Source organism: Rhinopithecus roxellana, chromosome 11 (genome assembly GCF_007565055.1).
Source record: "Rhinopithecus roxellana isolate Shanxi Qingling chromosome 11, ASM756505v1, whole genome shotgun sequence".
In the NCBI taxonomy this organism is placed as follows: Eukaryota; Metazoa; Chordata; class Mammalia; order Primates; family Cercopithecidae; genus Rhinopithecus; species Rhinopithecus roxellana.
The window spans coordinates 128,526,692-128,544,065 of NC_044559.1; the positions used below are offsets into that span (position 1 = coordinate 128,526,692).

Sequence of the window (17,374 nt, forward strand, 5' to 3'; positions counted from 1 at the left end):
ATCCACTCCATTGGATGGCACTTGCCCCTGCATCCCCTGGATGGCCCACTCTCACCCTTCAGTTCTCCACTGGTCTGTCAGCTCATTAGAAAGGCCTCTGTGGCAATACAGTCTAAAGTGTCCCTCACTGGAATTTGTGTGTTTTGTAGCAATTTATACAAGCATTTGCTTGAAGCAATTCTGTAATTATTTGTTTGTTTGCTTAGTTGTTTAGTTGTTTCTTGATGTGGCTTGTCTGTACTACTAGGTCATAATCTACCTGTGGCGAGGGATCATGTCTGTCTTATTCAGTATTTTCTTCCAGCATGGAACAATGCCAGGCACCAGTAGGTGATTAATAAATATTTGTTGCATGAAATATCTCTACCTCTATATATCTGTATCTCTATATAGATACAGATGGACATTGCATATTAAGATACCTACCTGTAGAGAGGTAGCTACACAACTATCTATACAGATATAGATACTCACTAAGTGGCCTGAATTATTCAGGCAACAGTCTTTCCCTTTTATCATTACATTTTCTCTTTATATGACAATTATCTAAGTAATGAAGAATTGGAATCAGGGCTAGGGGTGGTTAGAGGAAGAAATTTGAAAAGCAAGCGACATTCATTGAGCATTAGTTGGTGGCTGCACAGTGCTGAATGTTTTGTGCTGTAATTCATTCAATTTCTTTTTTTTTTTTTTTTTTTTTTTTTTTTTTTTTTTTGAGACGGAATCTCGCTCTGTCACCCAGGCTGGAGTGCAGTGGCTGGATCTCAGCTCACTGCAAGCTCCACCTCCCGGGTTCATGCCATTCTCCTGCCTCAGCCTCCCGAGTAGATGGAACTACAGGCGCCCGCCACCTCGTCCGGCTAGTTTTTTTGTATTTTTTTAGTAGAGACGGGGGTTTCACCGTGTTAGCCAGGATGGTCTCGATCTCCTGACCTCGTGATCCACCCGTCTCGGCCTCCCGAAGTGCTGGGATTACAGGCTTGAGCCACCGCGCCCGGCCTAATTCATTCAATTTCTATAGTAACCTGTGGTATTAGTCCATTCTCACACTACTATGAAGAAATCCTCGAGACTGGGTGATTTATAAAGGAAAGAGGTTTAATTGACTCACAGTTCCACATGCCTGAGGAGGCCTCAGATAACTTACAATCACGGTGGAAGGCAAAGGAAAAGAAGGCACCTCCTTCACAGGGTGGCAGGACAGAGTGAGTTCAAGCAGGTGAAATGCCAGATGCTTATAAAACCATCAGCTTTCCTGAGACTTACTTACTATCACGAGAACAGCATGAGGGAAACCACCCCCATGATCCAATTACCTCCACCTGGTCCCATCCTTGACATGTGGAGATTATGGGGATTACAATTCAAGATGAGATTTTGGATGGGGACACAGAGCCTAACTGTATCACCTGTGAACAAGAGACATTTTCTCATTTTACAAATGACATTGGGAAAGTTAATAAGTGACAGAGCTGGGTCTGGAGACTCCTGTCCGTTAGGTAATGTTGCCTCTGAGAGAAGCAGGACTTGGTGAGCACTCGGCAACTTTGGGCAGATTGCAATACCTGTAAACTCCAGGCTGTAAGTTGCTCATACCGCTCCCATAAATAATTTCAAATCACACGTAAAAACCAGTATGAATCCGAGAAATGAAGGATAGAAAAATCATCAGGGTGGGTTTGGGTTCATCAAAAAAGGGGGTGAGGCGGGGCATGGTAGCTCACGCCTGTAATCCGGCACTTCGGGAGGCCGAGGCGCTTGAGCTTGTGAGTTTGAGACCAGCCTGGGAAACATGGTGAAACCCATCTCTAGAAAAACTACGAAAATTTAGCTAGAGGTAGTGGTGCACGCCTGTAGTCCCAGCTACGCAGGAGGCTGAAGTGAAAGGATCCCTTGAGCCCGGGATACTGAGGTTGCAGTGAGCCAAGATGGCGCTACTGCACTACAGCCTGGGCAATAGGGCCAGACCTTGTCTCAAAAAACAAAAACGAAAAGAAACAAAGAAGATGAAATCAGAAAATTTGGGTGTAGTTGAGGAAACGTATTTGTCAGCAGAATTTTGGGGGTGAGCTGGAAATTATGGAATGCTTTTCTGGGTAAAAATCACCAGTCTCAGGCCTTCTTTTCCCAAAATGTTCTTCATGGAGTGTTGGATTACACTGAAAGGTGGTACGCATTATTTGGAAAGAGAACTCTGTGCTCAAGTAAGTTTGGGAAACCTTCATTTAATTAAAGAGTTTCTTAACCATAAGAATCTTCAGGGCCTTTCATATGCTGGTGTGCATTGTCAGTTTCCAAGGCTGGGAAGTGGCATTTCTCTGCATCTATAAGACCTCACGATGCCCTTGAGACTGTATTCTACCTGATGCATGGCTCCAGGGGCCTTAGTCAGGGAGCTCCACATTTTCCATGTTCTCATGACAGCGGGAAGCCCTCAGTGAATGGAGGAACGGTGTGCAGGCTCGTAATCAGTCCTTTCCATCCACTGCTTCATTGAAGCCCCACATCAACCTAAGACGTAGATTTTATTATTCCTGGGAGGCTGGCCCTGTTGGTGCCTGTCCCCACAACCCAGACCCCCTTGCCCTTACCTATAGTGCAGGTAGCTGGATTTGAATTGCCAGCATCTGTATTTCTTTGCCAGAGGACTTTCTCCAGTCACTGAAGCTTGCTTGTAGGCCTGCATACAGATCGTAAGTGCTAGGGAGTTAATGCCCCCTCAACCAATGACCAACAGGAGATGATGGATCAATACCCCAGCCCCCTCACTCCTCAGTGGGAAGGCTCTTCCATTTACACACAAAGCCATGTGTAGACCCTGGCTGCCAGGGTACACCAGTGGGATTTTCCTTTAGTTGCCCACAGTGTTAAATCCTTGATAACAAACTCTTTATGGATGCTTTCCCATCTCCTCCCCACTTCCCTGTTCCCTTACTGGTGTTTCCCGAGATCACTTCCCAAGTCAACTATTTGTAATCAAATCCTTTTCTCAGGTTCTGCTGCAGAGGAACCCCAACTGAGACATCCCATTTTACAAAATAATGACAACAGCAATGACATACACACACACATACACACACACAAACAAAACAACAAAAAGAGTCTCCAAGAGGTTATGGAAGGTACTCTAGGAAATAGCTTATGCATGGTAGAACCAGGACTTAAATTTCACAGCACATTTATTTAGCACCTGCTATGTTCTCCTTGCTATCCTAAATGCAGAGGTGACAAGATGAAAAAGACAATCTTGACGGCCGGGCGCGGTGGCTCAAGCCTGTGATCCCAGCACTTTGGGAAGCCGAGACGGGTGGATCGCGAGGTCAGGAGATCGAGACCAACCTAGCTAACACGGCGAAACCCCATCTCTACTAAAAAATACAAAAAACTAGCCGGGCGAGTTGGCGGGCGCCTGTAGTCCCAGCTACTTGGGAGGCTGAGGCAGGAGAATGGCGTAAACCCGGGAGGCGGAGCTTGCAGTGAGCTGAGATCCGGCCACTGCACTCCAGCCTGGGCGACAGAGCGAGACTCCGTCTCAAAAAAAAAAAAAAAAAAAAAAAAAAGAAAAAGACAATCTTGGACCCTCTGTCCTGAACAACAGGCAAAAATAAATTAGTCCGGGCTTGTCTTCAAAGCCTCTGCCCTTAACCACAATACTCTGCTAATTCTCTCAGGATGGACATTTGACCCCCTTTTGAACTGGGAGTCCATTTCCATACCAGACTTATGAAGAGAAACTGTGGTATTCAGCTCCTATTCTGCCCTCTAGGCTGTGAAAAAACTGCATCAGATCAAGGCTTTTGATTCATGAAATATGCTGTAGAAAATTGCAAGATTTCCTGACTCAATGATTTTCCTGCCCAGTGTAACATATCTCTTAATTAGTGAGTTGCAATTAGCATTTATAAAAAGAAATCATTCTACAAGGTGAGTCCACTGAGATGTAACATCTTGCTCCAAACACTGTCCTCCTGGTGTGAGTGGGATCATTCAGAAATTAAGTATCTTAATCAGCTGAGTGCTCCAGCATTCAAATGTATCTGGCCCAGCTGGGAAGCCAGAGTCTGTGGCAGGCATATGAAGCTTACAGGAGGGAGAGAGTCTTCTGTGTACACTAGCATTTGTTCATAGTTGCAAAGTAGCTGTAGAAACTACAGATTTATGGCCAGGTGCAATGGCTCACACCTATAGTCCTAGCACTTTGGAAGGGCGAGGTGGGCAGATCATGAGGTCAAGAGATTGAGACCATCCTAACCAACATGGTGAAACTCCATCTCTACTAAAAATACAAAAATTAGCTGGGCCTGGTGGCTCTGACCTGTGGTCCTAGCTACTTGGGAGGCTGAGGCAGGAGAATTGCTTGAACCCAGGAGGTGGAGGTTACAGTGAGCCGATCTCGTGCCACTGCACTCCCGCCTGGTGACAGAGCAAGACTCCATCTGAAAAAAAGAAAAGAAAAAAGCTGCAGATTTATAAGAATTATTGTTATTTTTCCTACTTTGGCTATTTTTAAAGTTATACTTCTTTGTTGATGAGTGAACTCCAGTGACATTTCTTTGTTGATGAGTGACATTATAATTATAGAAATTTGATCTGAAAGGGGTATTAGCTATTGGTTGGTTATCTATTACCAACACTCCCAGTCCCTTCTTCCTCCCTTCCTTCTTGCCTTCCTTTTGATGAGAAACCTAATCACAAACAGAGAACATGACTTGTCTAAGGTGTCCAAGGTGTGTTGGAATACTCCTGAAACTAGAACCTACTTGGAACCACCAGAAACCTGAAGTTCTTTTGTTGTTATTATCTTCTTTATCTCTCTCAGAGGTTCTGATAGAAGAATGATCGTGAAAGGAAGTTTAAATTGTCAACCAATGTAAGGTTTTGCATTATTTATGCACTTCTGCCATTTGGGCTATGCGCTCAGCACTTTTAAACTATCCATAGTCCATAGTCCATAGTTGGTTCTGATAAGTGATTATTATTATTTATTTGCTGTTTTTCAGTTTTGCTTTCATTTTTGGTGATTGTACTTCTTTAAAACAGGGACTATGTCTTACAGTCCCTTTCTGGCCCTAACAGCTCCCAGAAAAGAATTTACCATGTAATAGGGATGTGATGACTTACTGACGATTAATTCATTTTATATATCTGGATTCTTTCCCTTTGCTCACATAAATTTCCTGGGTTTGAAATTTATGCCTGTTTATTTCTTTTGTTGGCACCTCATGTTGTCAGTGAAATGGCTACAAGAACAGCATTTGATGGAAGAAGAAGGAAGACAGGGCTGGCCTATTTCATCCTCTAATTGGATAATCAGTCCAGAATAATGATGGTTTGATTTTATTTGCAAACCTACACCTCAGGCAGTGGGCGAAGAAAACAGCATAAGCAACAATGCGAGTGTGGTGTTCATTTACGTCCTCAGTTTGTCTGTGGCAGGAAGAAAGAATCCACTTATTGCTAATGATAAAGTAGTAGACCCACTTTATTTATTTTCACATAAATCATGTTGTGGCAGACATTTTCATAGTCCAAGACCAACTTGCTGGAGTTTTTCTTATCTGTGAGATTGTTCCTGTTGTGTATGAGCTGTTTTGCAGAGATCAAGAATCCCTGCTCAAGTGTGATCCATCTTCATCAGTGAAGTCATATGCTGTGAGGACTTCTGAGATACTGTCTGCTGCCACATGACCACTAAGCAGATGATTTTATGCCTCTTGCATGGGTTCTATGAAAAGATGGAGATTTCAGTGTCCATCCTCTGTCATTCACCAGTAGTATGCAGAAATGAGTGAGCCTAACAGAGTTGGTAGGTCAACAAAACCTGCCATTCAAATTCAGTCAGATCGGTGACCTTGCACTCAGGGACAAATTGGGGTTAGGATGCGGGCTGAGATTGGAGACGGATTATTTCATTAGGCATGGGTTTGACCAGGCAGCCCAACAGCACAAGGTCTTGCCCAACAGAATATTGTAAATGCTTAAAAGAGTTGGCAAAGGCCTCTAGCAAAACAAAGAATTTATGAGTTAAGCCCATCTTGCATTCATTTCCTCATTCCTTCTACACATATTTAGTGAAGGCTACTCTACACTGGACATTGGGATATGAACACAAAGAAGGAGACAAATCACACAGCGATTTATTTATAGGAAAAAAAATGTTGAAATAAACACATGAGCTGAAGACTTTGGAATTATAAAATGAGAATTGCTAACTTGTTTTGGGTTGGAAGACATTAGTTTATGCTCATGACATTGCTTTATTCCGGACTGGTTAGAAGCATAATGCACATGGCAGGGGCAGGGAGAAGGGGATGACAATCCATCCTTTGAAAGAGACTCTTTCTCCCCTTAGGTTAAATAGATCATCAAGTCCTTGCATGTCAAAAGCAGAGATGTGAATCACTCTCCTTCAGAAAGGGAAGAAAACATTTTAAGCAAGTGCAGAGTTCCCAGCTGTGCTAGGCACGATGGATTATATGCAAAGAAGTTGGACAGAGACCTTGACCTCAAGGATTTTATAGTCTATTTGAATAGTAATGATTTCTATATAACTGAATTAAGCCAGAGCAAAAAAAAAAAAAAAAAAAAAAAAGCATGATATTAAGTTCTAACGTGAGTGTTGCAGGAAACAGAAGGAACTTCCAAATGTTGTTATTTATAAGATTTCTACCTTGTGAAAGGTAGAAGTACCTGTTATCAAATTAAACATTCCTTCCTCATTTCAAGATGTCAGTTACATCAGAGGATGACAAACTATGGCCTACAGGCTACATCTGGTCCATCACCTATTTTTGGAAGGAAAGTTTTACTGGAACGAGGCCAAACTCATTCATTTTTGTATCATCTATGGCTAGTTTTCTCACTCTAATGGCCGCATTGAACACTTGCAATAGAGATTGTGCAGCTCACAAAGCCCGAAATATTTATGATCTGGCCCTTTGCAGAAAAAAATTGCCAAGCCCTGTTTTAGATTATCCAGGTTGATCCTGGTGCTAATTTAGAGCTTCAAAACAAAATGCAGCTGAGGTGTGCCTGGTAGCAAATTAACACCCCCCAAAACAAGCATTTCATTTTCCTTAAATTAATGTTGAGCATCAGAATTAAACAGAGCTAAATCCCATGATACCTGAGGTGCTTGTGAAAATGTTTTTGCTGACCCAAGATTCAGTGTTATGCTTTCTGCCCTTATAGAGAGCTAAATCAAGAGTCCCCTTTTGGAAGGAGTACCTCTGTGCTTTGTAAACTGTAATTGAAGATATAACTCACCGTGTTCTTCAGTCTTTATTCAAAGCCTCTGGCACAAAAATTCTGCTTGAATTTAATTTCAGGATGAAGTTGATCTCTGAATTGGCTTTATAGGCTTTCTCAATTCACAAAAATCATAACCTAGTTGTTTCTCTCTTGCCATAGGTGACAGGAAATGCAAAGCCAATTTCAGAGGTGAGCTCAGTAGTAAACCCATGGCAGGTACAGGATGAGGCAAGAGAGAGGCCTTGGGTGCACATGTAAGGGTGGCTCACTCCCATGGCTATGCAAAGGCAGGGTCAGTCCTAAAAGGAACACCTCCTTACATGTTGTGCCTGAAGTGTCCCTTTTTCAGTCTTTTCCCGGTGGTGGCAGGTGCTGACTGGCAGTCTCCATCCCTTCTACTTTTAGATGGTGGGGGCCCTGTCCTGCTTTATCCTTGTATATGGTGCTTTTATTTTGACCATGTAAACAGATTCAGGTCCTCCCTGTAGTCAACAGAGATAAAAATCTCAAAAATCACACCTGTGGGTACTTCAGTGACCAGGGACCACCATCTGTCCCCTGTGGGTGCAGACATCAGGCAGGACAAAAAGTTGGGGCCATGTGTCAGCGTCCCAGCTAGGGGCTCACCATGGGAAGTGGGATTAGGGAGGATTATTCCAGTCCTATTCTTTGATTTCAGGTTTTTATCTTGGGGAAGAAGAGGGAGATTGGACAAGGTTAGATTCACTTGTCTCCAACGTCCTGCATGGGGTTCTGGGACAGACAGTGCCTCAGAAATGGGAGGTCCAAGAGGATGGTGACTTTCACTGCTAGCTGATGATGAAGGGGAAGGGGATGAGGAAGAATCGGCTAAATTAGAGACTGCCCCACCCCTCTGATGGTGAGCTTTCAGGGGGAATGGAAGAAGGGAGGGAGGCCGGTGGGGTGGGAGAGGAAGATTGATTGGAGATTCGGAAATAGTCAAACCAGAGACCAAAGCAAAACATCTTCTTCCCTTATAACTTGAGACCTGTGCAAATGACACAGGCTTCTAATTCCCAAACTTAATAAGAGTAAGTGTGTGAAGAGGTGACCTGGAGACACTTAATTCAAACAGTCTAGAATTCTGGGAATAAGTTATAGTACAAGTTATATGTGCCTGGTCATAGATTCAGCCTCGACGTTTGTGTTCCCTGTTTCAAGTCACACACATCAGATGACTCACTTGTCAGCTAAAAATAGGGCCATCACTGGCCTGCAAGTAGAGTTAGGTTTTATTTCTCTATTTGCTCATTGTTGGTTCTTTTGTGCTACCTCCTCTGTGTCTGCCCCTCTCTGCCGTGCCCAGGTAGCTTCACAGTCCCCCTTCCCCACGGTTAATACTTCTTTCTAACTGAGTGATAAATGACTCCCAAAAGGAAATGTATTTCAGTGGGGACCAATCCGTTACACCCAAGAGAGAGGGGCCAAGTGCAGGGACTTCTAGAGGACACCAGGAATGAGTGATTATGTAGCATATTTTGTGTGAAAGGCATTTTAAAACACATGTAGATCAATTTATTGTCACAGCCCTTTAGAGGCATAATTCTCCTTTCTTTCCCTTCCTTCCTTCCTTCCTTCCTTCCTTCCTTCCTTCCTTCCTTCCTTCCTTCCTTCCTTCCTTCCTTCCTTCCTTCCTTCCTTCCTTCCTTCCTTCCTTGCTTTCTTTCTCTCTCTCTCTCTCTCTCTCTCTCCTCTCCTCTCCCTCCCCTCCCCTCCCCTCCCCTCCCCTTCCCTTCCCTTCCCTTCCTTTCATGAAGTCTTGCTCTGTCATCCAGGTTGGAGTGTAGTGGCACCATCTCCGCTCACTGCAACCTCCATCTCCTGGGTTCAAGTGATTCTCCTGCTTCAACCTCCCTGGTAGCTGGGACTACAGGTGCAGGCCACCACACCTGGCTAATTTTTGTATTTTTTAGTAGAGATGAAGTTTTGCTATGTTGGTTAGGCTGGTCTCAAACTCCTGGCCTCAACCTATCTGCCCACCTTGGCCTCCCAAAGTGCTGGGATTACAGGCCTGAGCCACTGCTCCCAGCTTCTCATCTTTTATTTTTACATGCAGTCATAGGTTTTCAGGTTTCATATAAGCAGCCAGGTTCTCTCAGTGCATCAGGAGCAGAGCCAGGGTCCAAACTTAAATCCATTTGACCCCAAAGCACAGTTTTTTCTTACTGGATAACGCTGCTGTCTTATGGGGGAATTTTAGGCATCAATAAACAAGGAAGAGAAGAGGGCTAATTTCTTTTGGGGGCTGGTGAATCTTCCCCTAAAATTATATAGATAGTCATCTTTCCTATCTTAGCTAAATACAAATGTAGATTGTAAACAGCTCTTCAAGACTGTAAATTTTTTGAGGATAGATTTAGAGCAAATCACATTTGTATCCCCAATATGTTTAAGCCTAGTATCTGGCTCCTGGTAATAATCATAGCAAGCCCTGATTGAACATTTGCTATGTGCCAAGGACAATTTTAACTGTCATAGATATTAATTCATTCCTCACAATAACCCCATGAGGTAGGTTACTATTACTGTTTCCATTTTATAGGTGGGGAAACTGAGACACTTTGAGTTGAAGTAACTTGCTGATGCTCACTCCCAATTAATGTCAGAGCTGGGATTTGAATCCTATAACTCTGGGCCCAGATCCCGTCTCTTCTAAATAGGTACTCAGTGAAAATCTGTTGTTGAATACATGTACTGTTACTTTGTACAGGGTTGAGGGAATTAGATATGACTTCACTGAAGAGGTCCATTTCATCTGAGTTCATTTCTTGGTCAATATTTTCAAATGAATGAATGGATTCAAGTATCCTTTTTCTCTGACCACTTCTGTCTCAGAAAAACAAGCCTAATGCAGAGGACAAGGAGCAAGGGAGTTTTCCCAGTGACGGTAGATGAAGGTCTATGACTTCAGAGACAAATGAAGCCCTCCTAGAATTCTTTTAGGCAGACAATACTGGGCGACACCATGGGTGGGAGGAGTGCAAAATAAGGATACAGTTTATGACAGTTTTTTTTGGAATAGACACATGTCCAGAGAAATGGGCCCACATTCACTTGTATGTGTGCATACATTTGCATAGAATTCTCTTTTAAATATTTTAAATTTATAAGAAATCCTTTCTTGGCCAGGCGCGGTGGCTCAAGCCTGTAATCCCAGCACTTTGGGAGGCCGAGACGGGTGGATCACGAGGTCAGGAGATCGAAACCATCCTGGCTAACATGGTGAAACCCCCGTCTCTACAAAAAAAAATACAAAAAACTAGCCGGGCGAGGTGGCGGGCGCCTGTAGTCCCAGATACTCAGAGGCTGAGGCGGGAGAATGGCATGAACCCGGGAGGCGGAGCTTGCAGTGAGCAGAGATCGTGCCACTGCACTCCAGCCTGGGCAACACAGCCAGACTCCGTCTCAAAAAAAAAAAAAAAAAAAGAAATCCTTTCTTGTGATGAACGGATTTATCTTGAAAAGTATTTCCCATTTTAAGAGTCAGAGACTTGAGGCAGGGTTGGAATAACTTCTAAGAGCATGTGGCTCATATGTGGAGATACCGGGATCCAAATCCCCTGCTGCTGGTTCCAGGGACCACATTTATTGCCACACCTTTAGGGTCCTAGGAAGAGGCTGGCTGATGTGCCTCATGCAGACAGGCGGGGTTTTCATTTACAATAGGAGACCAGATTGCCCAGTGATGAAGGGGCATTCGATGGCAGAATATAGACCAGTTTGACTTGGGCGCTAGTGCTTTGGCAGATTTTTGGAGGAGAATTTGCTGAGTATCAGACCCTGTGCAGAACTTTGCAAACATCATTTTCTTTAATCTGGATAGTTCATCTGTTAAGTAGATGTCATAATCCCTATTTCGGAGATGAGGAAATGAGGCTAGAAGTTACATAACTTACTCAGCTGTGCAGCTGCCGGTGGCAGAGCGTGAATACAAATCCTTCATTTCTCCAATTGAACCAGCCATCTCTGAGTGGCTGGCGTTTCATGCCATACTGCCCACTGGAAGTTGGGAGGGAATTTATAGGGTTACAGCAGATGATCTCTGTTTAGGCATCAGGTGAAACTTTAGTGTTCTCTCAATTGGTACGAGCAGACTCTGTTTAAGTATCTCTGTTGACGGGGAGATATCATCTAATATGGCAGCCCATCTCAATGTTTTTAATAAGTATATTATACACGCAATAAAATACATAGATCCTAAGGGTGCATTCAGTGAGTTCTGACAGAGATATGCATCACTGTAAAATGGTCTGTCATCCATATCAACATAGAAAACATTTTCATTATCCTGGAATGTTTCTTTATGTCCATTTCTGTCAATATCTGCTCTCCTCCCTTAAACATAAAAAATCACCGTCCTGGTTTCAGTCACTATAGATTAGTCTTGTCTACTCTCAATTTTTGTATGAATGGAATCATGCAGGATATTCTCTTTTCTAACTAGCTCCTTTCATTCAAAATAAGGTTTTTGATATTTGTATATGTTGTTGTATATATTAACAACTTCTTCCTTTTTATTGCTGCTAATATTCCATTATGGGATATATGACAATTTGTTTATCAAACCACCTGTTGATGATCATTAGGTTGTTTCCAACTTTGGCTTATTTTGAATAAAGCTGTTATGAACATCCTTGCACAAATGATTTTGTGGACATATGTTTTTATTTTTATTGGGTAAATACTTAGAAATTGAGTCTCTGGGTCATAGGATAGATGCATGTTTAACATTACAAGAAACTGCCAATTTTCCAAAGAAGATGTCCCATTTTACACTTCTACTGGCAATGTGTGAGGGTGCCAGCTGCTTTGTTTCTTCACCAACACTTGGTAATGTCAACTTTTAAATTTTAGCCATTCTAATGGATTTGTGGTGGTATCTTCTTGTAGTTTTAATTTTTATTTCTGTAAGTTCTTTGTCATGTGAAGGTACCGCGAGTATTTCCTTTTAATCTGTGGCTTATCTTTTAATTTTATTAATTGTCTTTTGATGAGAAGTTTTTTATTTTACTGATATTTAATTTATCAGTCTTTTTAAATATGTGAATGCCTTTTGTGTCCTATCTAAGAAATCTTTGCTTATCCAAGTGTCCTCAAGACACTCTGCTGTGTTTCTTTATAGAGGCTTAAGATTTAGCTTTTACATTGAAGTCAGTGATCCATCTCAAACTAATTTCGCATATTGTGTTAGGTAAGAGTTGAGACTCATTTCTTTCCCTTTGTAGATACCCATTTTTCCTTCCATTTGTGGAGATGACTTTCTTTTTCTCATTGAGTTGTATTACTACTTTTGTTATAAATCAATTGACTGTATATATATGGGTCTATTTCTGGACTCTGATTCATTAATCAACTTGTCTTTTGGGGGGCCCAACACATTATCTCAACACAACATAGTTTCATCATTTTTTTGATGCCTATTAAAATGATCATATGATTTTTCTTTTAATTTTTTCAATGTGGTGAATTACATTAATTAACTTTCATTTTTTAAACCAATCTCTTGCTCTTGGGATAAACTCTATTTACTTGGTTATGAGGTATTATTCTTTTTATATGCTGCTGGATTCATTTGACTAGTATTTATTTAAGGATTATTGTGTCTATGTTGATGACATATATTTGTCTGTAATTTTTTTCTTTTTGTAATATTCTTATTAGGTTTTTAATGTCATGATTATTCTGGCATTATAAAACAAGTTGGATTCTCTTTTCCTCTAGTCTCTGTAAGAGTTTGTGTAAGATTGGTATTATTTCCCCCATAAATATTTGGTAGAATTCTTGAGTAGAAACTGCCTGAACCTTAAATTTTCTTTGTGGTAATGTTTTTAATTGAAATTTCAATATATTTAACAGACATATAGCTGTTTACATTTTCTATTTTTTCTTGTGTCAGTTTGAGAAAATTGTATTTTTAAATGAATTTTTTCATTTCATTAGGGTGTCAAATTTTGGAGCCATAATATTATTCCTAATACTTTACAATATCCTCTTAGTGTCTGTAGGACCTGTAGTTACCTGTAGGTCCATCATTTCCAGACAACTTTAGGTATTGAAGAGTTAGTTTCTCACCAATTTCTTTTTAAACACAGTGAGTTTCTTTCAAGTCAGGACTAGGCCATATACTTCCCTCTTCAATATATTTGTCCTGCTGTTCCCTTGGCCTAAAAAAATTGCCCTCACCACCATCTTTTCACCTGGCTGTCTGCTCCTATACCATTAGGATACAGAATTATTGTGAAGCCCTTTTTCATATGCATGTCACATTTTCCATACACATTCACTCAGATACACATTTATGTAACATACACATACTCAGATAACTACTTAGGGTTTTTCTTTACAGCACTTTACCCAAATTGTTAATTATAGTTATGATATATTGTTTCACTCTCTGATTATACTATAAATGCCACCGAGGCTGGACTTGTGCATTGTTCCTGTTAATCAGCAAATACCCAGTACCCAGCAAAATGCTTGGCACATAATAGATGCTCAGTACATCTTGGTCGGGTGAATGAACTAATCCACAATGAGAAGAAATGTTATTCTCTGAAAAGTCCCCCAATAGAGGTCTGAAAAAAATAGGTGGGGATTAAATTATGGGGAACCTCAACTAACAACTTATGGAATGTGGATATTTTCCTGTTTATATTTTTAATGTTTCCCCTCTCTGTGTCATATTTTTGTTTACACTCAGTACCCTGGGAATGGAGACTATCATAGTAACTCTGGGCTGCCTTAACACGATATCAAAAACTGGGTAACTGAAATAACAGAGATTTATTTTCTCACAGTTTTGAAGGCTGGACATCTGAGATCAGGATGCCAGCATGGTCAGGTTCTGGTGAGGGCTCTCTTTCTGGCTTGCAGGCAGCTGCTCTCTCACTGTGTCCTGACATGGCAGAAAGAGAGAAAGAGCAAACTCTCTGGTCTCTCTTCTTATAATGGCATTAATCTCATCACGAGGGCCCTATCCTCATGACCTTGTCTAAACCTAATTACTCCCTAAAGTCCCTTATCTCCAAATACCATTACATTGGGGTTTGGGCCTCAACCTATGAATTTGGCAGGGGTAGGGGATCCATAATGTAGCCGTAACAGAGACCTAAGAGGGGGCTGGGGTTGGTAATGAGAGACAATGCTGAAAACAATGGGACAAAGAAGTAGGGGATGGGCCAAGGAGCTCTGATGAGTGTCTCCTCCCATCTTCCTCTGGAAAGCCCAGCATCCCTCTTCTTCCTCAGTCCTGTATGTAGGATTAGCAGAGGATTTGCGTATTTGGGTTATGTTAGTGCTGGGAGGTGGCCACGACAGTAGGAGTGGGACAATTCAGTTTTTCTCTCTTGTTGGTCATCACGTCCTCTAAGGGAGTCCTCCTTATGAGTCCTCAGTTGTCAAGCAGGATTACTAAAATAAAAGAAACGACTTAGTGGGCCCCAAACTGCAGCCTCTCTCACACTCTATTCTGTACCACTTGATTTGAAGAATTATAGCCTTTTCTTTTTCTATCCCCCTAAACCATGTTCAAAGGAGCTTACATGGTTATTTCCAGCGTGAAGCTGATTGATCAGCTCGCAGGACATCGTGGATCAGAGCGCTTCCCCCGCCCCTCTTAACTGCTTTTCTGATGTGGCTGCGTGTACCCAGTGCCCAGAGCATGCCGGGGTTCTTGCAAGAGGGACTGGAGGGTGAGGGAGGAGAGAGTGTCTATTGGCTCCACCAGGACATAGATGCTGGTGACCTACACTGCGCTGGACAGGAGGACCTGTTTGCAGCACGGGTCAGAGGAACACAGGCTCTTCCAGGTCTTTCCAGAGCATTGGCTCCTGCAAGAAGTGAATGCAAGGGAGCTGAAAGCCTAGCCTGTCTCCCTCCTTCTACCATGATCCCCAGTAAGATTCTGGTGTACCACCAACCATCCAGCAGAACCGGCACAGAAGTTTACAGACCCGGCAGGCACCGCAAGAAGTCCCTGGGGGACCTGTTCCATAATGGCTACCGGGTGAAGTCTGGGCTTGCTGCTCCGGAGAAGGAGGAACCGCCGAACTTCCGGCAGTCATTGGTGTCTTGCTGTAGGGTTTGTGCATCCTGGGGTAAGGACTCCCCGCTCCATGGTTCTCCTCCCAACAGTATTCTGTATTCCTGGAGGCTGCCTGGGGAAAAAAGTGCTTTCCCTGTGGGCTGGATTTGGGGAACCGTCCAGTGGAGAGGTAATAGCCACCTTGATTCCTGTTTTCTTGGCATACCCACCCAATGCAGATGTGCTGGATGAGGCAGAAATCTTTTCCTTCCTTTCTAGATGAATTTAACTGGCCTCTAGCGCTCCTGAATGTTATTGAGCTATTAAAGAATATATTTCAGAAATGTGGGAGAAAGTTTGGCAAACAATGTAATAGCTTGCGTCCTATTTATTAAATGGCAATAATTTTCAGTGAGTCAGTGTTTTCAAAAGAGGCATTTGGACCTTTTGATAATTTTTTTTTCAGGGGCTACACTGTGAGCTGCGGCTCATTTTCTGTCCTTACATTTGACTATGGGAGTGTGGTCTTGCCTGTCTTGGGTGGTACTTTTTTATTCTTACCCAGCAGAGATCATAAGAATAGTTTTCTAGGCCGATTTTCTTTTCTCAACTGCTTTCTGATAGGCATTTGGCTTTATTTAGGCATCTATAATATATTGGAGTTTAAAACAAATAGATTAAATCTACATTTCTTTCCACAAAAATGTCAGTGTTAAGGAGGGATAGCTTTTATTTCCGGGACACTTAGCAGTACTAGGAATTTCTTTAAAATGGAATGTAGTCCCTTTGAAACCTCGTTTAGGATTCTAATGCGGGTAGGCACAGCTCAAATACTTCTGCATTATGTAATTATGCCTAACAAAATTCCAATTAGCAAGCAATAGGTGAAACCTAGTCAATCCTTTTCATTAGAACTGACATAAAATGTTTCTGTCAGCTGGAATGTCTGGAATCTAAATATTCATGCCTCTGTGTCTATAACCCTAGAATCAGCCAGCCAGATTGTTATATTTCCTCTCCCTTCATCACAAAGAAGAGCTGCTCTGTGCTGTAACATCTGGCCTTGGAAAGAATCAGGATTAAAGCCACTAGAGAGAAGAGACCAAATGATGGAATTATTAAGCTAAGAGGAAATACACTATTTCCTGAGAAAACATTGAATAATTGAGTAAAACCATGGGTTTAACTTAGTATCCAATATTCTTCTTACTTTTCCTCTGAAAGGATTAATGCATGTATTCATTTACAGTAGTGAGTACTCACTATGTGCCAGTCACCACTGTTCTAGAAGAGGGTGGACTTGGTGGTGAGCCAGTGATTGAGACACCTGTCCCAATAGAGCAGATAGTCTGCTGAGGAATGGGCAGGGGGCAGGCACCGGAACAAGCAAACGAGATCATTTTAGATTGTGGTAAATGCTATAAAGAGGAATGCGTAATGGCGGCGAAGGACTGGGCTACAGATCGGGTGGTCAGAGAAGACTTCCATGAGCCAACCTTGCAATGATCTGGGGGAAGAACATTCTCGAGAAAAGAAATAGAAGGGAAGACCCAGAGCTGAGGATGATCTGGGAAATGTTTGTGGAGCAGAGACACTGTGTGCAGGGTGTGAGGACATGGAGAGTGGTGATGAAATGAGCAGAGACCATGGAAAGCCTTCCAGAGCGAGATAAGGAATCTGAAATGTAATTTTAGTAAGATGGATGCCATGTAATGGCTTTTAGCAGGGAGCAATGTAATCTGATGGATATTTGAAAAGACCATGCTGGCTGCTTTTTGGAGAATGCTGGTGGGGCCTGGGGGCACTGGGGTAGAGAAGTAAAGCAGGAAGACCTGTGTAGGGCTTTTGGTCCAGATGGAGGTAACAGCAGTGCAAACCATGGTTGTGGCAGTGGAGAGGGAAAAGATAAATTATTTCACATATATTTAAGATGTAAAGTCAGACCAGGCAAAATGGTTCATGCCTGTAATCCCAGCATGTTGGGAGGCTGAGCTGAGAGGATTATTTGAGTCCAGGAGGTCAAGACTCCAGTGAGTTATGATCATGCACCCCAACATGGGTGACAGTGAGACTCTGTCT

General features: G+C 42.3%; 1 protein-coding gene and 1 long non-coding RNA gene across 4 annotated transcripts in view; one reads left to right on the top strand and one right to left on the bottom strand.

The window, feature by feature from the left end:
* Positions 1 to 17,374, top strand: part of KCNMA1 (potassium calcium-activated channel subfamily M alpha 1) — a 304,426-nt gene that overhangs the window by 30,859 nt on the left and 256,193 nt on the right. The gene's annotated exons all lie outside the window — the stretch shown is intronic.
* LOC104662240 lies at positions 5,465 to 14,831 on the bottom strand. The gene is made up of 3 exons (XR_747957.2): positions 14,814 to 14,831; positions 7,771 to 7,938; positions 5,465 to 5,725 (listed from the first exon to the last, which is right to left on the bottom strand). It is a non-coding gene; the product is annotated as an uncharacterized LOC104662240 (long non-coding RNA).